Here is a 22,645-nt window from a genome sequence, read left to right as displayed (position 1 = left end):
TCCATTTACCTATCCCACGGCAAATATGCTCTGTCATTACCCTCCCAGAAATCAATCAGGCTGCATCTGTTACTACCTGTTGACTTCTTGGAAATGTATGAAATAGTAGAATCATGTAGAGAGAGAGGTGTTTACTGGTTTCACAGAACATGCCTCTATACACCAGATACTAATGAAAGTTTACTTCCTATGATTACCAATCAAGAAGCCTGCCAGAACACCTCAAAATTCACCTCAAAATCACAGGCTGTTCTACATAGTGAATAAGCTGATTGCTAGCTTACAATGGGTTGCCTAATTATGGAGAAGGTCAGTTATGATGAATAGAAGCCAGCAAGAGTCATTCACAACCTTTCTTCCTTCCCTCCTTCCATTCAGCCATTATTTATTGAGCACTTGTGATGATTCAGGTACTCTTCCAGGCACTGGGAATACCATCAAAAATTACAATTACCATAGTATTAGGAAGGTTATATGAGGGAGGAAGGAGATCAATAAAATAAAGAGCTTAAAATTTTATAGTGTGCTAGATATTAATAAGTGCTAAAGAGAAGAAAAATTAAGAAGCAGAATACGAAATCCCGAAACCCCAGCAAAAGGAATAAACTTGCAGATGGGTAGCCAAAAACATCCTCAGGGAGAAGCCACTATTTGAAGAAAGTGAGAAAGCCAGCCTTGTAGGTTAGTGGGGAAGAGTCTTGCAGGGGGAGGAAATTGAAATGCTAAGGTCCTGTGGCAGAGCATGGCTGGCGTGTTGGGGAACATTAAGGAAGCCAGTGTGGTGAAGCCTCGTGCTCACTGGGAGACATGGAAGGAATAGGCCCCAAGAGAAGCAGGGGGCAAGACCCTATAGCACCTTGCTTCCAAAACATATGCATTTTTATTCATCACAGAAAAGCCACCTGTTTACCAAATTTTCATATACTCACAACTCTCCAGCCATTATTTTTCTAAAAATTTATGTATTTCAAGAAAATGATTCACACACACACACGTACACACACACACCACCCACCCCTGCAATTAAAAAAAAAAAAAAAGTTGTACAGCTAGCCAACATATTTGCCTGGGGAAAATTCTTAAGCTTCTATTATTAAAAATGAAAACTGCTCATGGCTTTGAGTGTAAGCCTCTGTAGGACTGGAACCAGGCCTCACAGTAGTGGACACTGCTCAGCACCATGGACAACTGGGCACTCGGTGATGCTGTGGAAAGATGTCACGCTGGCTAAAAATATAACATGCAGAGTTATAGGAGACGGGAATGTTGAAATTTACCACAGGGACTTTTTTTTAATGTGGCAATGCTTCAAAGTCTTTGGCAAATTTAAATGCCAAGCTGGCTCATGCAGTATCCAGACCACACATCCTTCCTGCCCAACCAGCTTCTCAACATAAATAAGATGCTATCAGCCAAAATCTGTGACACAGCAGGGTTTGGGGTGGTACCTTAAGATCTGCTATCTTCCAATTCTATTCAATCCTAATCAACCCAGTTTCATTTATCACATAAACAGTTTTCCATTACGAAACATTCATAAACAATTCCACTGCAGTGATTCCACTGTTTCTAGGTATACACAGTCTATGTCGCCAAGGCAAAAAGCACAACTACAAGGCATGTCCTGTGTAACAAAAACTAGCTATTATGCTACATGGATATTTTGTGTAATAAGAAAAACTAAAAATATAAAAAACAGTTATGATTATTAATGACCAGTCATAATCCTGCCTCCATCAACTTCTCCCGAGGCCACCCCCACCAGCCCACCCACAAAATGGACAAATTCCTGTGGCTAGGTCACTTTTCTGGCTCTCCTTGGTTAAAAGTTATACCAAAACTGAAAAAAAAAAAAAAGTCTACATAATAAAGAACTTCGGGGTGGGGGCTGGGGGAAAGCAGTTGAAACATCAGAAAGGTATGGATAGGGAAGTAAAAATGAGTTTTAAGAAGTGGAACAGCGTGGAACAAGAGACAAAGGAGATACTTTTTAGAAATGTTTCTTAGAAGACCCCAGCAGCCAAAATGGTGAAGCAAATTAAGCAGAAGTTTGCTTTTCAGGAAGCCTTGGAGGCTGCAAGTGATAAACCTGGAGTAGTTGACTTCTCAGCCACATGGTGTGGGCCTTGCAAAATGATCAAGCCTTTCTTTCATTCCCTCTCTGAAAAGTATTCTAACATGATATTCCTCAAAGTAGATGTGGGTGACTGTCAGGATGTTGCTTCAGAGTATGAAGTCAAATGCACGCCAACCTAGTTTTTTAAGAAGGGAGAAAAGGTAGGTGAATTTTCCGGAGCAATAATAATAAGGAAAACCTTGAAGCCACCACTAATGAATTAGTCTAATAATGTTTTCTGAAAACATAACCAACCATTGGCTATTTAAAATTTATAATTTTTTATATACAAAAAGTATAAAGTATAGAGACTATATACCCAACTGCCATCTGGGTGACAATAAAATATTAACAAACAAAAAAAAGCGTTACTAATGTTCTCTGAAAGATGCAAATGAAGCTTGAAAATTCAGAAATACTTGTTTGCCAGTTTAGTTTCTGAACTGTGTTCCTCTCAATGCTAAGTTGTATCAATTACTCTAGGAACAACTGGACTTGGACAAAGAGTCTAACTCGTGGACATAAGAAATGCACCAAGTTTTTCACTTAACATAATACATTCTGCATTATTGAGGGCAATGATGTGTTCCAAAACAAAGCACGGTAAAGGGGCTACAGGAAAAGTCATGGCCAGACTTCTCCTGCCCTACCTCAAACACAGAAGCCAGTTATTCTACAAAGGTTAAAAATTACCTGCTGATTTCTTCTCAAACTGCCTAACAAAGCAGAGATTTGGGCAAAGATTTTTCCAGTCTCAGCAAAGAAGCCCAAGAAACAAAAACCTCCCTCCTCACAGTGGTGAGATGTTCCCCACTCACCTTAGAAAAACAGGACTTTCTGTTGAGAGCACTCCCTCCTCCCCTCCTATCAAGCCAGTTTGAGAGGAGGGTGGTCACGCCTTCTTCCAAAGCAAAAGCTTTTCTACCCTCTAGAAAGTTTTGGTCAAAGAAGATTCATATATAATACAGAATACATGCTACCAGTGAGTAGTCAATTACATTTTTCTGTTGCACAAAGAAGATAATAAATTCTCCATTCACACTGTAAAATAACTATTTGAGACATTAATGATTATACCAGGAATCTTCCTAAATTGTATAAAATTTAAATAAAAATTAGAGAAAAACTTTTCTTTCAAGACAAAGATTATCTAAGAGAATTGCCTTAAACCAAAGGAAAAAAGCAAAGACTATATAGTACCTCTTTATAGCCCTACAAGGATAATATATAATGTCTACAATCAGAAAAAAAAGGAAGTTTTAAAAAATTATATACAGAAAAGATACGAAATACATATATACATATTTCAAATCTTATCAATAAATATACTAGAGGGGTAAATTCCTTTTTACTTTTCTGTGTTTTCTGAAGCTCTCATGGTATGTATTAATTTATAATGGAAAACAACTTTTTAAAGGATGTTTAAATTATTAAAACATTCAAAGATTAAAATGTTTATTAAGGGTCATAATGTATAAATATAAAATATGATCAGGAAAAAGCATTCACCACTGACCATGCCACCTTTCCCAGCTAAATCATTTACATATTATGTACCAGTGCTTCTCAAACTGAAGCAGGCATAAGAACCACCTAGAGAGTGTGCTGAAATACAGGTGATAGGAATGGTAGGCAGCCATAAAAAATAAGGAAATCATGTCCTCTGCAGGAACATGTATGTGGCTAGAAGCCATTGTCCTAAGAAAATTAACATGGAACAGGAAACCAAATACCACATATGCACTCCTAGAAGAGACACCTAGGCGGGGCGCAGTGGCTCACGCCTGTAATCCCAGCATTTTCGGGGGCCGAGGTGGGCGGATCACGAGGCCAGGAGATTGAGACCATCCTGGCTAACACGGTGAAACCCCATCTCTACTAAAAATACAAAAAATTAGCCAGGCATGGTGGCGGGCACCTGTAGTCCCAGCTACTTGGGAGGCTGAGGCAGGAGAATGGCGTGAACCCGGGAGGCGGAGCTTGCAGTGAGCCGAGATCCGGCCACTGCACTCCAGCCTGGGCGACAGAGCGAGACTCCGTCTCAAAAAAAAGAAAAGAAAGAAGTGAGACCTAAACATTGGGTACTCATGGAAGTAAAGATAGCTACAATAGACACGGGACTACTAAAGGGGAGTGGAAGGAAGGGGGGCAAAGGTCGAAAAGCTAACTATTGGGTACTATGCTCACTATCTGGGTGACAAGATCAATTGTACCCCAAACCTCAGAATCATACAACATACCCATGTAACAAACTTGCACATATACCCCCTAAATCTGAAATAAAAGTTGAAATTATTTTAAAAAGGAAACAAATAATGGCTAATAGAACATAATGTCTCTAGACACAAGACACAAATGGGTAGCCAAAAATGGTACTGCCCCATCTGTACCATGGGCCAGTGAACTATATAGCCCATGAACTTACAGCCTATTTTTGTAAATAAAATTGCAGGAGGGCCAAGTGCGGTAGCTCAGACCCATAATCCAGACACTTTGGGAAGCCAAGGTGGGCAGATCTCTTGAGCTCGGGAGTTAGAAACCAGCCTGAGTGACAAAGCAAAAACTAGTCTCTATGAAAAATACAAAAAAAAGGGGTCAGGCACAGTGGCACGCCCCTGTAGTCCCAGCTACTTGGGAGGCTGAGGCAAAAAGGATTGCTTGAGCCTGGGAGGTGGAGACTGCAGTGAGCAGAGATAGTGCCACTGCACTCCAACCTGGGCAACAGAGTGAGATCTTGCCTCAAAAATAAATAAATAAATAAGTTGTATTGGAACACGCACACACAGAAGACCCCCACAGGTAATAGAACCTGATAATCTGCATTTTAACAAGCTCTCAAGTAGTACTGATGCTGCCAATCAACCGGGCTCGCTTTGAGTAACCAGGTTTGATGCAGCAGGAAGTGACTGGAGTCTAGCTTGGGTTCTCTCCCAGGAAGCATGCCATGCTTATTCTAGATTGGGCAGAAGAGAAAGTGAACTCAAGATTCCACCTTCTTTCAGAGTTCTAAAGCAGGAGCACAGATTCATTTCTCTCTAATCAACCCTTGGTGATTAAATGCTAAGTCATATCCTTACTAGGGGGTCAATGAAATTTAAGATAATCATGACTCCAGGACTAACAAGCTTGTTAGAGCATCTGATGGAACCAGCCTCTGGATCAACTTGGCAGACTGTCTCTGCCCTCCCTAGAGTTCGCCACACACTTAGCAAGTATTTTGACAGTAGTTTTCAAACACCACATTGTTTCCTACTATTTCCATCATTTCCAAAAAATGATTTTGTTGGATGTCTAAGAATAGGAGGTAGTCCATGAATTCAGTATCTATCACTCATAAGGAGACAAAAGAAGGCAGACACACTTCATGAGCTGCCCAAGAGGGAGGGAGGGTGAACTTCAAAACAGTCCAGGTAGTCCCTGTCCTTTTACTCCCAACTATGCACTCCTTAGACACATCGCAGTCCTCTGGGAGCCAATGCCAAAAATTATACTCAGAAACTCCATAAAACCTCAGTAATACAATGCAGTGCCTAATAAATTACTCAGGCCCCACTCAAACTCCTCCACCAGGCCAGCCCATCAAAGCACCAGAGGGTGACCATCATGCTTCCTTACACCCTAAGGAAGAAGGTACCTGGCTGAGAGGCCTCCACATTCCAGAGAGTGACAGCCCCTGAGAGGAACTAACTTAATTAACCATTCAGATGAGCACAGAGAATTCCCACCAGCCTCCAGGTCCCCAAACACCACATCTGCCATTTATTCCCGGTGCTGTCATTTCCTGCCTGCAGTGAGCTAATTACACACAGTGGGAATTCTGGAGCTGCCGGTTCTAATGTGTATCCGCTGTTAACTTGTTGTGTGACCTCAAAGATATGTCTCTAGTGCCTTTATTTCCTCTGCTATAAAAGCAAGATAAGGGAAAGACGTGCTTGACAAAGTGCCCTAATATAATACTAGAGTCACTGCTATCCTCAAGACGCTCATAGGAATTGTAATTAACATGTCTCTTTTACTCAGGCCTTTAAAGATAACTGATGACATGTTGTCAAAAGTGTGGGATCTCAAATGATATTTTCTCTTTTGTTAAAACAGGTTTTAGTGGCAAATACTACCTATAAAACTGTTGATAAAAGCGGTATTGAATGTGCTTCTTTGTAAATCATGGATTCATTCAAGGGGGTGTCCATAACCATAACTCTAATCAAGACTTCATAAGTAGAAAAGATACTGGAAAAGTCACCCTAAGTTAGTTTTCCATAACCTTAACATCCAGCATTGAAAACATAGTTAGGCAAAATAGGACTGTACTTCTAAAACTATGTTTTAGAAGACTAGTTAATAACACAGTCTGTGCTGCTATATCAGAAAAGCTGGTTACAAAACATTTTGCATAAAAAACAATCAGTATAATCAGATTTTGTAAATCTATATGGGCATGGAAAAATATTCAGTAAATGGCAGCTATTAAATTCCAGAGCTATCTGCTATGGCCCTGGCCCTTTACTTCTGCATTTGGGTTAGCAATATATTCCAGTTATAACATGTTGTTAATCATTAATGTGTCACAAATTTACTGTGAATTGTCCCAGTCTTTTATATAGAAGTTTTAAATTAAAATATTCAAACTTGTTCATTTTTTCCTTGCTAGTTGCTTCTTTTGCTTTAAAGCCAGAAATGGTCACTCCTGTACAAACCTAATACATATTATGTTTTCTGCTGCTTTTTCTATAATTTGATTTGCAGTATTTAACCCTCTGGAGTTTATTTCTGGGATATGGCATGTTTGGTGGGTTCTAAATTGATACTTTATTATGTTTAACCCCTGTATTAAATAATCCTTTCTCACTACTTTATTTTGAAAACTTCAGCTACATGTAGTTGGCAAATTATCCTAATTCACTTTTAAAATATAAGACATAAACAACTCAAAGTAAAAACTCAAATATACACGGCAGCTTTTTAAGAAATCTCAGTAAAACATTATCGACAAATCAAATCATCATCAAGCCATTTCTACCTCAGTGGAGCATCAGTTAGCTAGGAATTCCTGTTAAAATCAGTCCTTCCTAATCAGCAGAAGACTTTGACAATGTAATTGTAGGGTATATAAGTATATGGTAGCTGAGTCATCAACTACTGTTTGAATTCAATAGTGTTATGGGGAGGAGCTACTTCTTGGGTGGCAATGTTATTCTAACCCTGAAACAACTGAAAATAAAACCCCTTGGCCTGAAAAAAATAAAAGTAGAGAAGTAAAATTCATTGTTTAATTTGGTCAAGATTTGGCACCATCATTTTCACTCTATCGATTTTTCCTCCAGATTTATTACAAACCTGACATACACGATATGTACCATATAAATTTGCACTTCTTGTCAGGTTTCTAATGTCTGCATCTTGCCATTCCCATTAAGATATAAGTTCCTGAAATGCAAAGGCTGTGCTTAAATAGGGAAGGAAGGAAGACAGAGAGAGAGGGAGAGAGGCAAGGAGGGACTTGGTGAACCTTGCAGCTCCTTCTTTACTGAGCCTTGCTTACAGGGGACACTCATGAAAATCTGCCATTAGACAACTATTTCAGGACTTCGGCCACAAATGATACTTAACCAAAAAAAAAGAGAACATGTATCACTGAAAGCTTTTATTTGAATTCATCTCCCCTACTGACTAACACAGACAGATTTTTGCCATCAATTCACACCCTGAAGCACAGGACATGATGATCTTTCTTTTCATTTGCATAGCTATGATTTGTCATTATCCAGCCCTATTTTTTACTCAACAAAATAACATTGCACCATTAAGATTTCGGCATGTCTATTCTTGTCGTGGTTATTTTGAATTTTGCCTTTTAGAAACAACTACTTTAAGAAAAAAAAAAATCATCACTTCTCAGGTATACATTTGGCTTGATTTTATAACTTAAGCTCTTGTGGGTTCACTTTCCTGCTGCTTTTCCATGTAGGGAAGGAATACCTGAGAGAGGCTCCTCTGGATCAACAGAGTTGATGAAGTCCTCAGCTTTGTAATCTCTGCTTTTAATCCCTTTCTCCAATAAATGGGCTAGAGAAATCACTGCCATCGTCACGATCGTCATCAATGCTACAATTTACTGAGCATCTTCTAGATGCCAATCACACTGCTACATATTTTACATGTGATTTTCAGTGCTTTTTTTGTTATCCAAAAGATTCTACGATGTTTCTCCTTCCTATCCCTGAAAAAATGCTCAGTTTAATCTTGCACTTAATTATTAGGTGTAAATTTTATAGATATTGTTTAACTTTTTAACCTAATAAATAACTATCATTATAAGAAATTTGATGCTTACTTTTATAATGTACTTGTATTCTCCAATGTAAAATAGAAAAGTATACCCTATAAGAATGTCTTGTCCGTTCCCACTTCTCTCTTTTCTGTCTGGGAAGAATGGATATGCTTGTCACACAGCATAAGGAGTCCAGGGAAAAGGAGGGAGATTATTTTACATGCTGGCAAAAGAATGATATTTGACTCCTTCCATCTCTGCCCCCATCCTCCCAAGCCCTGGGGAATCCAGGAGCACTGAGAGGTAGAGTTACACACCAATAAATACTAACCAGGCTACTTCCCCCTGTCCTCTCTCCCAGCATTTGCCTAGGATGTCAACTCAAGAGTCAGGCTTACCTCACAGAGGACTCCCAGGGAGTAGAAAGAAAACCCCAAGGAGTCCACCAAAAATGCAACTCCTTCAATTATATTGGGATAGAGTCACCTAAAAACACATATAAACAAACACATATTTTATTACTAAATCTAAACATTAAGTCTTATCATAGCAATTCACATGTTCAAGAATGCACTACAAGGATTGCTGGAGCCCAGGAGGTCAAGGCTTCAGGGAGCTATCATGGCTCCACTGCACTCCGTCCTGTGTGACAGAGCAAGACCCTATCTCAAAAAAAAAAAAAAATGCACTGCATTCTGGTAAGTCTGAGAAAGGCTACAGAGCATGCCTGCAGAAACACCTCTGCTTATCTCTAAGCTTTCCATTAAGTATTACTGGAGATACCACCATCCCCATCTCATTCCACAGAGTCTAGATCCAAATCCACAACAGTATATTTTCCCTTCTCTCCCAAAGGCTCTGAAAGCAAGAGAAAGAACACATTTGCTAGCCCCAAAGGTTAAGTCCTAAATGACTGTAGGAAGGTCACTAATTGAAACCAGATCCTTGGGGTGCCAAGCATGCTTAAGGCGGGTGTCAACTGGCCCTCATGGAAGTTCCCTCTGAGAAGCTACAAAGATGCAGATTAGGAGACATTAAATGCAGCCTGTGCCCCACATTGTTGACCCCGATCCTTCACCTCTCCCTGTGCTCTTACCCTTTTACAAGTGACTCTGTAGCTCCTCCTACTATAGGAGAGCAATATAAAGTCCTGCCCATTGATTCTGGGCTTTGCTGGGTGGAAGCCTAGGCCTTAAGAGGATTGCAAGTTTCCTCTTACCCCTGACAGCTGTACCACTGCCTTGGGAAGCTGCCTGAGGATGCCACTGCCCTCAGCTTGGCATGAGACCCAATTGCATGCCCAGCCAGGTCTCAGCCAAACCCCAGGAAACTCACAATTGCAGGAGTAATAATAAATAATTGTTGTTTAAAGCCAGTGTTTTACAGTATTTTTATATGGTATTATTATGCCAGTAGTTAACTAATACATAGTGTAGGAGACTGCTCATAGAAAATATGACATGCCCCCTTCCCAGAAAAAGGATAACTAGATTTTTGTGTGTGCTGTTGTTATGAGAGGTTTAGGTGAATTTATTTAGTTATTGCTCGCAACAACCCTACAAGACAGATAGGATTTTTATCCCTATTTTAAAGATATGGCAGCAGAGACAGTTAAGTAACTTGCCCCCAATTGGAAAGTGGTCAAGGCAGGATTCAAACCCCAGTCACCTGGACCCAGCGCCCTTGTCATAATTTCTAAGCTAAATGGCCTTGCAAAGCGCCAAGCCCACCTTGTCTAACCCTTTGCTGTGGGTTCCCATGCCCTCTGGATAACATTTGACCTGACCAGTACTAGTAATTAGTACAGTAGTCAAGGCCCGCATAGCTCGGTGCCTGATTATCCTGTCCAGACTCCTGCCCCTCCTCCTCCTCCTTCTCCTTCCCTATCCCTCCCTCAAGGGCTGCTCCCAACCCTGCTGAGCCTACAGTTTACCAAACCCACCAACTCCCTCACACCTTTGCACCAGCCACTCCTTCTGCCTGGACCACCTTTAGGTCACCTTCTGGGACACAGGCCCAGGGAAAACTTCTGAAGGAACCATTTCTTGTCCCCAGACAAGTGCACAGGCTGCTTTATTCTGAGTGTTCTCCCAGGCTCCAGAAACTTCTCTACGGAGCACTAAGGATTCCAGGCTGTGGCTGTCTGCTTAGCTCATGTCTGAGCAGGATGAAAGCCCCTTGAGAGCATGGCCTAAGATCTGTTCATCTTTCAGCCCAGGGGTCAGCAGGATGCCTGCTCCCATAGTGAGAACGCAGTAAAAACTGGCTACATTAAAAGGCAGGTGAAAGGAACAATGCTGTAATGAAGAAATGGATAGGGAGACAGGAGATTTGAAATTTCATTTTAAAATAACCAAGTCTTCATTTCTAATAACGTTAATTAAACTGCTCAACACCCCTGGGTCTCCAGCTATCTATTCCTCAATTGGAATCTTTCTTTCATGACGGTTTCCTCTGCCAAGCCTTTCCTTGCAGGCTGATGTGTTCAACAGAGTGTCTCGGGACAACTGACAAAAGGCACTATATTGGCTTGGAACCGCAGGAGGAATTGAAGGCCTACTTCCTAAACATTCACTCCTGGCAACACAAAAGTCCCTGTACCGTGCTTCCAAAGGAAATGGAGGAAAGTGTGTGGCAGAGGAAGGCACATTATTAAGGAGTGAAAGGAAAAGATTCCCGTGATAGAGAACAGATAGGTAGGGACTAAATATGGAGTCAGAAAGACTTATTTAACAGGAGCGAGCAAGTGACTCATGGGGAGGCTCAATGCTCAGAATCCTGTGCAGCTGACAGGTGGTTATCACTGCCACGCCCTCAGGCTTCCCTCGACAGACAGCTGAACAGGGCCCAAGATGGAGACTGTGGCTGCCCTCAAAATCTCACATCTCCAGGCCTCTTACAAGAGACAGATCACAATCACGCAGCAAAAAGGGAACTATATCCAAGAAGAGTGAAATGGACTGGCTGGGCACTGTGGCTCATGCCTATAATCCCAGCACTTTGGGAGGCCGAGGCGGGTGGATCACCTAAGATTAGGAGTTCAAGACCAGCCTGGCCAACATGCTGAAACCCCGTGTCTACTAAAAATACAAAAATTAGCTGGGCATGGTGGCAGACGCCTGCAATCCCAGCTACTGGGGAGGCTGAGGCAGGAGAATCGCTGGAACCCGGGAGGCAGAGGTTATAGCGAGCTGAGATGACACCACTGCAGTCCAGCCTGCGTGACAAGAGCGAAACTCCATCTCTAAAATAAAATAAAATAAAATAAAATAAAATAAAATAAAATAAAATAAAATGTGAAATGGACTGTTTCTAGAGTCAGAGGCTGAGACTCTATAAACACAAATTCCTGTCCCCACTGACAGCTTCATAATCACTAATGAGCAGTGTTTCTGTTGCTGAAAACACACATTCCTTGCTTGTGTTACCTGAGAAAGATGGGGAGCCCCAGAATAATGGATGCTTCTTGGTCTCTTTTACATTAAGCTTGGACCAAAATGCAGAGTTAACGACAACTGAATATAAGAATCAGAAGAGATCTTTGAGATCAGGGCACCTAGTAGTTTTCAAAAACACTTTGTTCAAACAAAAGTTTACAAAAGCATAAATATAGGAGAGGAAACTGAGACTGCTCCCATTGGGGTGCAGGGGCCAGGCACCCCAGTTGTTAGCTTGATGGAAGCTTGGGAAGTTGGTTGGAAAATCATGCCTTTAGTCCAAACCTGCATTTTGCAGCTATGAAAACTATGGTTCAGAGGGCCAAGGCGACTCATCCAAGGTCACATGGTCAGAAGGCAAAAGGACCAAGAACAGAACTCAGGTTCCTGGCTGCCAGTCCAAATGCCCTTTTTTCTACATGTTGAATGCCACCCCTTTCCTAGGAATGGACCTCCATACTTTCCCTTTCTTGGTCCCCATTAGCAAGTCCCAGGCCACTCGAGAGTTTAGGCTATGGAAAACAGTAACTGAGTAACAATACGTCTTACGGATGCATTCATCACACATCATAGGGAAAGCCCTGCTATGACCACCAATCCCCACCCCAGCTCACCCCTGATACGGTCAAATCATCAGAGGCTTGCGATGACCTGCGACTTTCTCAGGATCCCCTTTCCACCCCTTTCCTCTTCTGTTGCATTTCTTACAACACTGAATTAAAGGACTGCCTGCAATGCTGTAATTCTTCCATTTGCTGGGTTCGTCCCTACACAGTATTTGTGTTTGGTTTTAAAATGCTGTTTGCTCCACTTTTAATTTCCTTTTAGAGAGCTGCAAGAGAGAAGCCAATATTTAATCATAGGGACTGGAGGGGACTTTACAAACCGCTTACAAGGCACAAATAGAGTAGTTATTTTCCTATTTCCCTTCTGATTGAATTGGCTGCTGTATCATATGCAGTAAACAATGTGAACCCGAAAGCATTTTTACATCCTTATCTCACTCTCCCATACAATCAAAAGAAAAAATGCACTGTAATAAAAAAAAAAAAAAGTGCAGGACAAGGTCAGGGTGAGAGACTAGAACTTTGCACTTATTTAAAAGTTAATTAAACTTGAAAGGTTTGTGGAGACAATTCATTTTGTTTTGTAGCCTAAGACAGTAAAGTTTGCATTCCATTTTACCAATAGAATGATAAAAAGTAACCTGATGTTATTTTCATCCTAATAATAAATAATATATAATAAAACTAGAATAAAGAGTTTCTTTTTAAATAGAAAAGTAAAAATGAAAAGACATGTAGCATACAAGGCTGAATTGACTTACCAAAAAACTATGTAAACTATTTTAAGGTATGACCTATGTAATTGCTTTACGTTCACTCTTTTCTGGAAAGATGACTTTGCAGTAAGCACACAGGCTTGGCTTGACTTTATAGGCATCCTAGTTAATCTTCGGAATTGACAAATTTAAAATAGATGGGGTATACTCTTTACAAAGAAAGTTGAACATACAACTAATAAGAACAGAAGGACCCCAAAGCTTTATAGGTAACTCAGATTTGGAGTCGGATAACATCCCGCTCCTTGTCAGTTCCCGGTCATAAGCATCTATGGACAATGCTGAGAAGTCTTCGCAGGCGAGAAGAAGCAGGAATCCTAGATGAGTCATATTGAAGATGAACCCGTGGCTGGTGTTAGATTACCCAAACCAGACACAACAAATGGAGCCAGGAGTGGGCTGTACACAGATTGCCTCCCTACAGAGGATGTATGTATGTGTGTACATGCGTGTATGTGCATGTGTTGTGTAAGATAAAACATTTCACAGAAATAAGTTACTGGTGAGAGAGAACAAGAATTGTTAAATAAGGTAAGCAGTTTCTCCTCTTAGAAAAATGTGGACTGATTGGACAAAAGGATTTCCAAGGCTCCAGTTCTACAATTCTTTGATTCTACAAGGTAGAAAGTGAATCTTCCAACAGCACATTGAGACCCCAAAATCCTGATGGTGAAGCCCACATCGATCACCTGTTTCCTTCTGACAGTGGTTACTCTTTGATGGAAACCACTTGCCAGAATATGTAACTTCCTAATCCCTGTGTGACTCCACTCCGTGAGCACCCTGGGGACATGGCCTGTATTTCATTCATCTTTGGGATCCCAACACAGCACCTGAAGCATACAGTGGGCACCCCAAATTGTGGAAAGGCAGGAAAGAAAGCTAGTACTTAAATTTTATTTTAAAATACTGAATGTTTACATATTAGATAATGTTAGTCAAATTCCTTGGCACCTATACGTTACATGAGTATGTTCTTCAATTAAAATACGTCTTTTCTAGTAGCCATTATACCAAGTCTCCCTATGCACAGGACAAAGGAAATATTCCCTAAAAGAAATCAGCCCGTACCTCCTGCTCTATCACTCAGATTCTTAAGAGTATAAAAGTGATCATAGAAAAACAGCATAAATCACACTGGCCATCTCACTGATCAGGAACATCAGACAGAACAAGACAAGGATGTTACTCTCAGCACTATGTGCTGTCTTTTCTAGCAAAGGCAATTAAGTAAGGAAAAGAAATAAAAGGCATTCAGATTGGAAAAAAGAAGTAATACTACCTCCATTTAGAGATGACATGATCTTGTATGTAGAAAAACCCTAATAAATTCACCAGCAAATGGTTAGCGTTAATCGACAAGTTCAGCATGATTTCAGGATACAAGATGGAAACACAAGAATTAACTGTATTCCTATGCACTACCAATGAACAACTGAACTACCAAAATGAAACTGACAATGTCATTACACCGCATCAGAAAAGATAAAGCACTCAGGAATCAATTTAACAAGAGAAGTGCGTAACTTCTACATAGAAAATTATAAAACATCATTGAAAGGAATGAAAGAAGACCTAAATAACCGGAAAAGCATCCCGTTTTTATGATTGGAAGACTTACATTGTTAAGATGGCGATACTCTTCACATTGATTTACAAAATCAGTGCAACCTCTAGCAAAATTCCAGTTGGCCTTTTTCGTAGAAATTAACAAGCTTATCCCATGGAAATGTAAGGGACCCAGAATAGCCAAAATAATACCGAACAAGAAGAAAAAAGTTGGAACACTTACACTTCTCAATTTCAAAACTCTCACAAAGCAACAATAATCAGTATTTTGTAGTACTGCCAATAAGGCCAGATGCACAAATCAATGGAATAGAATTGAGAATCTAGAAATAAAGCCATGTATTTATTATGGTCAGTTGACTTTTGACAAGGTTGCCAAGACAATTCAATGGCAGAAATAACACTCCTGGCAACAAACAGGGCTGGGACAACTGGGAAGCCACATGCAACAGAATAAATGTGGACTCCTAACACACACTGTATACAGAATTAACTAAAAATAGACCAAATATCTACATGGAAGAGCTGAAATTGTAAAATTCTTAGAAGAAACCTACGTGACCCTGGATTAAGCAGTGGTTTCTTAGATGTGACACCAAAAGCACAAGCGAAAAAAGAAAAAGAAATGAATAAATAGGACTTCATCGAAACTAAAAACTTTTTTTTTTTTAACAGAGTATCACTCTGTCACTCAGGCTGGAATGCAGTGGTGCAATCATGGCTCACTGCAGTCTCAAACTTCTGGGCTCATGAGGTTCTCCAGCCTCAGCTTCCTGAGTAGCTGGAATTGCAGGTGCATGCCACAACGCCCAGCTAATTTTATTTTATCTCTTTTATAGAGACAGAATCTTGCTGCATTGCCCAGGCTGGTCTTGAATTTCTAATCTCAAGTGATCCTCCCGCCTGGGCTTACTCAGGTTACAAGTGTGAGCCACTGCACTGGTCAAAATTAAAACCTTTTGTGTTTCATGTTTCAAACGATACTACTAAGAGAATGAAAAGAGAGCTTACAGAATGCAATAAAATATTTGCAAATCTTATATCCAATGAGGGTCTACTATCCAGAATATGTAAAAACAAGATTATAACTTTAGAATAAAAAAAAACAAAAAAACTTAAAATGGTAAAGTATTTAAACAAATATTTCTCCAAAGAAGATATACAAATGGCCAATAAGCATATCAAAAAATTCCCAACTCATTAGTTATTAGGAAAATGCAAATTAAAACCACAAAGAAATACTACTTCACACCTACCAGAATGACTACAGCAAAGAGATTGACCAAAAAAATCGTCAGCAAGAATATGGAAAAATTGGAACCCTCACACATTGCTTGTGGGAATGTAAAATGGCACAGCTGCTTTAGAAACAGTTTGGCAACTTCTGAAAGGTTAAACATAGAGTTACCATGTGATCCAACAATTATACTCCTAATTGTATACGCAAGAGAACTGAAAACATTCCACACAAACACTTATACATGAGTGTTGGCAGAAGCATTATTTGTAATAGTCAAAAGTGAAAACAACCCAAACGTCCATCAACTGATGAATGGATAAACAAAATGTGTTGTATTCGTACAACGGAATATTATTCAGCCATCAAAAGGAATGAAGTATTGGCTTATGTTATAACCTTGAAACCATTATGAACCTCAAACCTCAAAAACATACGCCAAGTGAAAGAAATCAGACACAAGAGACCACATATTGTAAGATTCTATTTATATGCAATGTCCAGAGTAGGCAAAGGCAAATCCACCGAGACAGAAAGTGGATTAGTGGTCGCCAGGGAATGGAGGGAGGTGGGAACAGGAAGCAATTGTTAATGGGTATGAGATTTCTTTTTGGAGTGATAAAACCCTCCTGGAATTAGATAGTGATGATGGTTGCACAACTCTTTCAATATATCAGAAACCACTGAATCATATACTTTAAAGAGGTAAATTTTATGGTATGTGTATTATATCTCAATTAAATAATAATAGTGAGATATTTTCAAATACTACTGGTGAAAATGTTCACTGATAGAACTTCTTGGAAGAGAGGTTTGAAAATGGGTATTATATTTGACCCAATAGTTCAAATTTAAGAATTTAACCTCAGTAAATAACTAGGAATGTTACAACTTTAGCTGTAAACACGTTCTCTGCAATGTTGTTTATAGTATCAAAATATTGGAAATACCCTAAAGGTACAATTAAGACTTTGTTAAGTTATTTATGGTACATTCATTCAACAGAATACAATTCAGCCATTAAAATTATGTTTATGATATACTGTTAACAAGACAAGGGAGTATAAAAAGACAATGTGAAGTATGATCCTATTTTTGTTTAACTATGTACCTATCTTACCTCCATATGTATGTATGTATATATGTATGAAAGGTATCTATCACACCCCCATATTATAAAAATCATAAAACTATTCTGTCCAACACCATAGCTGGTAGCCACATGTGAATATTTAAATATAAATTGATCAGAATTCATCAGAATTAAAAAATTCAACTCCTCAGTTGCACTTTCCACATGTCAAGTGCTAAATAACCACCCAAGAACAGTGGCTAACGTATTGGGTGGTAGACAGCATTTCCATCACGGCACAAGCCTCCATTGAAACAAGCCAATAGAGAAGAATGAACACCAAATGGGCTTATGGGGGCGTTTCATTTTCTTCTTTTTATGTTTATTTTCCCCTTTTTCTTTAATAAACATAAATGTTTAGAATAAAATAACACTGTTATTTTATTTTCTTAAAGAGTCAAGGTAAACTAAAACAGGGAAGAAGGGGACTCAAAAAACACTCACAGGATAGTCACCCACTTGGTGTGCTACAAATTGAGCAAGTCCTTTCCATCTGGACTGCAGTAGGGTTGGTGTTCAGCATCTCCTTTGCCCAGGCAACACCTCTGCACCCACCGAGCTGTGGGTGGTGGGGTATAGGGAGCAGCCCCAGACAAGACCACAGACTCCCATTGTCCTTACTTGAAGTTCAGCAATTTTCCACAAATAAATATCTTCTCAGATTGTTGCACGTCTTTGATAGATTAGCAGAGTGATAAAATGGCTGCTTCTGTTCATTTTGTCCAGATTTATAGTAGCTTTCTGGGAGAGAGAACTTGCCGACCTCCTCATTTGGCCATAAACCAGAAGTTCTGACTCCTAACATAGAATTAGAAAATAATGATCCTGGACGGGCGCATGGTTCACACCTGTAATCCCAGCACTTTGGGAGGCTGAGGCGGACAGATCACAAGGTCAGGAGATCGAGACCATCCTGGCCAAAAAGTGAAACCCTATCTCTACTAAAAATACAAAAACTAGCTGGGAGTGGTGAGGTGTGACTGTAATTCCAGCTACTCGGGAAGCTGAGGCAGAAGAATCACTTGAACCTCGGAGGTGGAGGTTGCAGTGAGCCGAGATTGCGCCACTGTACTCCAGCCTGGCAACAGAGCGAGACTCTATCTCAAAATAATAATAATAATCCTAGTATTGTATGAGGCTTAGGAAAAGAGGCACTCTCAAACTCCCAGGTGATAAAATAAATTAGTTCATGCTTTCTGGAGGACAACGTGGGAAATATATATCCAAAGCCTTAAAAATAATATAGCCCAAAGTGCTGGGATTAGGCGGGCAGATTACTTGAGGTCAGAAGTTCCAGACCAGCCTGGCCAACATGGTGAAACCCTGTCTCTACTAATAATACAAAAATTAGCAGGGCATGGTGGCACATGCCTGAAATCCCAGCTACACAGGAGGCTGAGGCAGGAGAATTGCTTAAACCCAGAAGGAGGAGGTTGTAGTGAGCCAAGACTGTACCACTGCACTTCAGCCTGGGCAACAGAGTGAGACTCCATCTCAAAAATAAATAATAATAATAATATATAGCCCTTTACTCAATTATGTCATTTCTAGAAACTTGTTCTATTAAAATAATCATGGGTGTGCTCAGAGACTCAGCTACGAGAATGTATATGACAGCTGTTTGTAACAGCAAAAAGCAGAATTCTAGCTGAAAGTATAGCAACAGATATACCTTCATGATTAAATATAAAATACATTAAAAATAATGTTGTTGGCCGGGCTCAGTGGTAACCCCAGCACTTTGGGAGGCCAAGGCAGGTGGATCACGAGGTCAGGAGATCGAGACCATACTGGCTAACACGGTGAAATTCCAGCTCTACTAAAAGTTAGAAAAAATTAGCCGGGCGTGGTGGCGGGCGCATGTAGTCCCAGCTACTCGGGAGGCTGAGGCAGGAGAATGGCATGAACCCAGGAGGCGGAGCTTGCAGTGAGCAGAGATCGCGCCACTACACTCCAGCCTAGGCGACAGAGCGAGACTCCGTCTCAAAAAAAAAGGTTGTTCAGGGATATTTAATGACATAGAAAATGTTGATAAATGTTATGTTTTAAACATGAGTTGTAATGTGAAAGGTATTTCATTTTTGTTATACATATATACATATATATTCTAAATGTATATACATATACATTTAGAATAAATTAGAATGATTAAGATTAAAATGTAAACAGTGACTATTTCTATGTGGTAGGAAAATATCTGGATGAGGTGGGAACATGTTATTTTAGACATCTTTTATAATGAATATATATCATCTTTGTAGTAAGTAAAAAGTTATTGTTTTTAAAAACGTGAAATCATATTAAGACAGGAAATCTTTGAACTTATAACTTGAAATAAAATTATCACTACAACTAGCTCTGGACTTCCTGGGTGCCAAGGCAAAAAGAGAAATATAAAACAGAGGCGTCTCCTGTTTGATCTACTGGCTCTTCCCAAGAGACAAACTACCATCCTGGCACCAAATTCTAGGAGAAATGTATAATACACACTTCTCAGTAACACTAATGCCACCTCTACGGTGCTGGCACAGCAGGGGGTTACTTGTGGCCCTCATCTTTGTTCTAACTTTCCTGTAGTTGCCTAAAAACTGTGGTTTCCACACCTTACTAAAAGACAAATAAAACACACTGTGCCTATTTTTCGGTAATGTACTTCATTCTCTGTTTTTTACCCTAGGGAAATAGTCCTAAAATGCAGGAGATGTTTTCAACATGACACCAATGATGTAATATCTGGCTTCTGTGCAATATTTTGACGGTGACATGGTTTCACAATGAGCAAGAACGCTCAGAGGACTGTCTCCAGGGTGAAACGGATCATGAAGAGCAGTAGGTGTAGCATACTTTGAAAATTACATTTCTTAGTAATACAGCTGGTTAAGGGCCCCCGAGAAGAGAAGGTGGACAAAACTAGGTCAGTAACTATGGGTGATTGCTCCAAAACTTGATGGAAGTCACAAAAAGGCAGGTCTTAAATCCACCAGCCTTGAACTGACCCCTTGCAAGCTGAACCTCACCATGACAAGAAACAGAATCCAGAGCAAAACACAAACTACATTTGTCAGAGTCACAGCCCCTTGAAGACTCCGATTTGGGGGGCAAGGGGAATGTGGGGAGTTGAGTCTAGTACCTTCTGTGGACTTTGTCTATCCTTTGCTATAGAAACAATTCAAATTAGATTTCCCCTTTGCATCTAACCTACAGTTTCTCTTAGTTACTGTGAATCCAAGTCACTCCTAGAGACAGACAAGGGTTGGGAGACTGCTAACATAGCTTTTTCCTCCCTCTGAATCTTCCCCATCCCCAAATACCTTCCACTCCATACATATCTGATGCTTACCTTCAAGGCCCCAATCAAGTCTTTCCTGACCATGTGTCTGATCTTTCTTTCATCTGTGACCTCTAAGAGCACTTACCCACAACATAACTAACTTTTTGACACTCACTTTGCATGTCATGTGTCCCCAAACAAGCCATAAGCTCTGAAATTCTGGGCATGTTACCTAGCACCGGCTCTAGTATCTAGTGCGTAAAACTGGCCAGGGTAGTGAAGAAGCTAGAAACACTGCTGGAGAAATCAGCTTTACACCAGACACAAGAACACTCTGAGGTACTAAGGAACCTGTTTTGAAACCTTCAAAAGCTTGTCCACTGGATGATGGACTGAGCAAGCATTTTTCATACTGTAAGAAGCAACACATGGGTGATCATGTAATCAAATTAGAGGTACAAGACTTACTGTAAGAGTAACTACTGTTTCATAAAGTGCTTGTCACGTGTATGAGAGCATGTATGTGTATGTATGCACGCGCATGCACGCATGCTCATATACTGAGTCACGCAAACTAATTTCTTTCAAAACAGTTTGCAAGGTAGTGAGTTACATTAACAGATTAAAGACGGGTACATTTCAATGATGAGAGAGTCATTGAAAGTTAAATGAGGAGAACTCTTAAGTTTTCTCCCCATTCTATGAGACTATCAGCTTAGATCACAGGCGCTGTGTACCACTGAAGGCACAATTAGGAGAGAACTGATTCTATAGGGTGGACGCATACAGACTGAGATTTCATTTAGCCATTTATATTGGAATAGCACCTCTGTGAAAGGCAAGATTGAAAGTGATACTTAGACCAGGAGTTTTCAATGCAGATGAACATCAGACTCACCTGGGGAGCTTATAAATAATATCCATACCTAATTCTGACGTATATCAGTTGAAACACTGGGGCCCAAAATTTGTCTTTCCTTTTCAAGCTTCCCAAGTAAGGGCAGAGAAGCACTGATTTATATGTACCAAATGTGTAAATTATATTTGATAAAGCATAAGGGGAAGGGAAACAACACCAGTATTTACAAAATCACCAAAAGAAAGAGTTTGAAAACATGAAATCAGGGCTTTTGATTTTTGCTCGGGATGTAGAGAAATGAAAAGAACATTATTACCATGCTTGCAAAAAATAAAAAGCCAGGTAAAGCACAAGATCATAATCTTCTCAAATCCATGAGAAAACTCAGGCAAAGGAGAACAAACTAGCCCAAAATCTAGAGAGGCATTTGCAGGAAGAGACAACACATGAGCACTTGAGGCAGATGTACCTGGACACTGACTAACAAGCATCAGGTCACAAATAACAATGGACTACCACTGAGAGCGTTGAAGGAGCATGGAGACAGACCACTCTGGGGCCCAGTACCACAGGAAGACCAAAAAATGGGAATGGCAAAGGCCTTCGGCAAGCCAGCTCCAATCCTAAACACAAGGTATCACTAGAGGAATTTGAAGTCTGGGGGTACACTGAGAATAACCAGAGGAATGAGAACCCTCAAACCTAGTTCATCTTCTGACTAGATTGATCAATCTTCACACTAAAGGCCTGGTAAAAAGAGAATGGCATGCCCATTCTCATGCATAAAGCCTATCTCCGTATCTAATGTCCTATATAAGATGTCTAGTTATCAACAAAAAAAAAATTATAGGGCATGAGAAAAGCAAGAAAAGATCATACTACAAAGAGACACTGCAATGAATAGAACCAGATCTAGATACTGAAGCTATCAGACAAAGAATTTTAAATAAACAAATTAATTATAAAAGTCCTTAGTGGAAAGGGTAGACAACCTGAAAGATTAAATGGAAAATGTTATCAGAGAGAAAAACTGCAGGAAAGAATCAAATGGAAATATTTGAAAGGCTAAACACAGTAACAAATAAAGAATGCTTTCAACAGGCATTCTTCAGTGGACTTGATACAGCAAAGGAAAAAATCATTGAACTTGAAAATAGATCAGTAGAAATTATCCAAACTAAAATAAAAAGAGAAAAAAACATGAATAAAACAAGCAAAAAAGAATGGAGTGCCCAAGAGCTGTGGGACAGTATCATAAATTCAAACCTAGGTGTAACTGAAATTTCAGGAGAAAAGAAAGAAAATAGGCAGAAGAAATATTTGAAAAAATAATTGCTGAGAATTTTCCAAAATTAATGACAGATACCAAATCACAGATCCAAGGAGCTCAAGAACATCAGGTATGATAAAT

General features: G+C 39.9%; 1 protein-coding gene and 1 pseudogene across 1 annotated transcript in view; one reads left to right on the top strand and one right to left on the bottom strand.

Annotated features, from left to right (window-relative positions):
* The window catches only part of LYPD6B (LY6/PLAUR domain containing 6B), a 183,138-nt gene that overhangs the window by 151,026 nt on the left and 9,467 nt on the right, over positions 1–22,645 (bottom strand). The gene's annotated exons all lie outside the window — the stretch shown is intronic.
* LOC111546188 lies at positions 2,026–2,345 on the top strand (annotated as a pseudogene).

Source organism: Piliocolobus tephrosceles, chromosome 11, assembly GCF_002776525.5.
Source record: "Piliocolobus tephrosceles isolate RC106 chromosome 11, ASM277652v3, whole genome shotgun sequence".
Taxonomy (NCBI): Eukaryota; Metazoa; Chordata; class Mammalia; order Primates; family Cercopithecidae; genus Piliocolobus; species Piliocolobus tephrosceles.
This window is presented reverse-complemented; position numbering and strand designations above follow the sequence as displayed.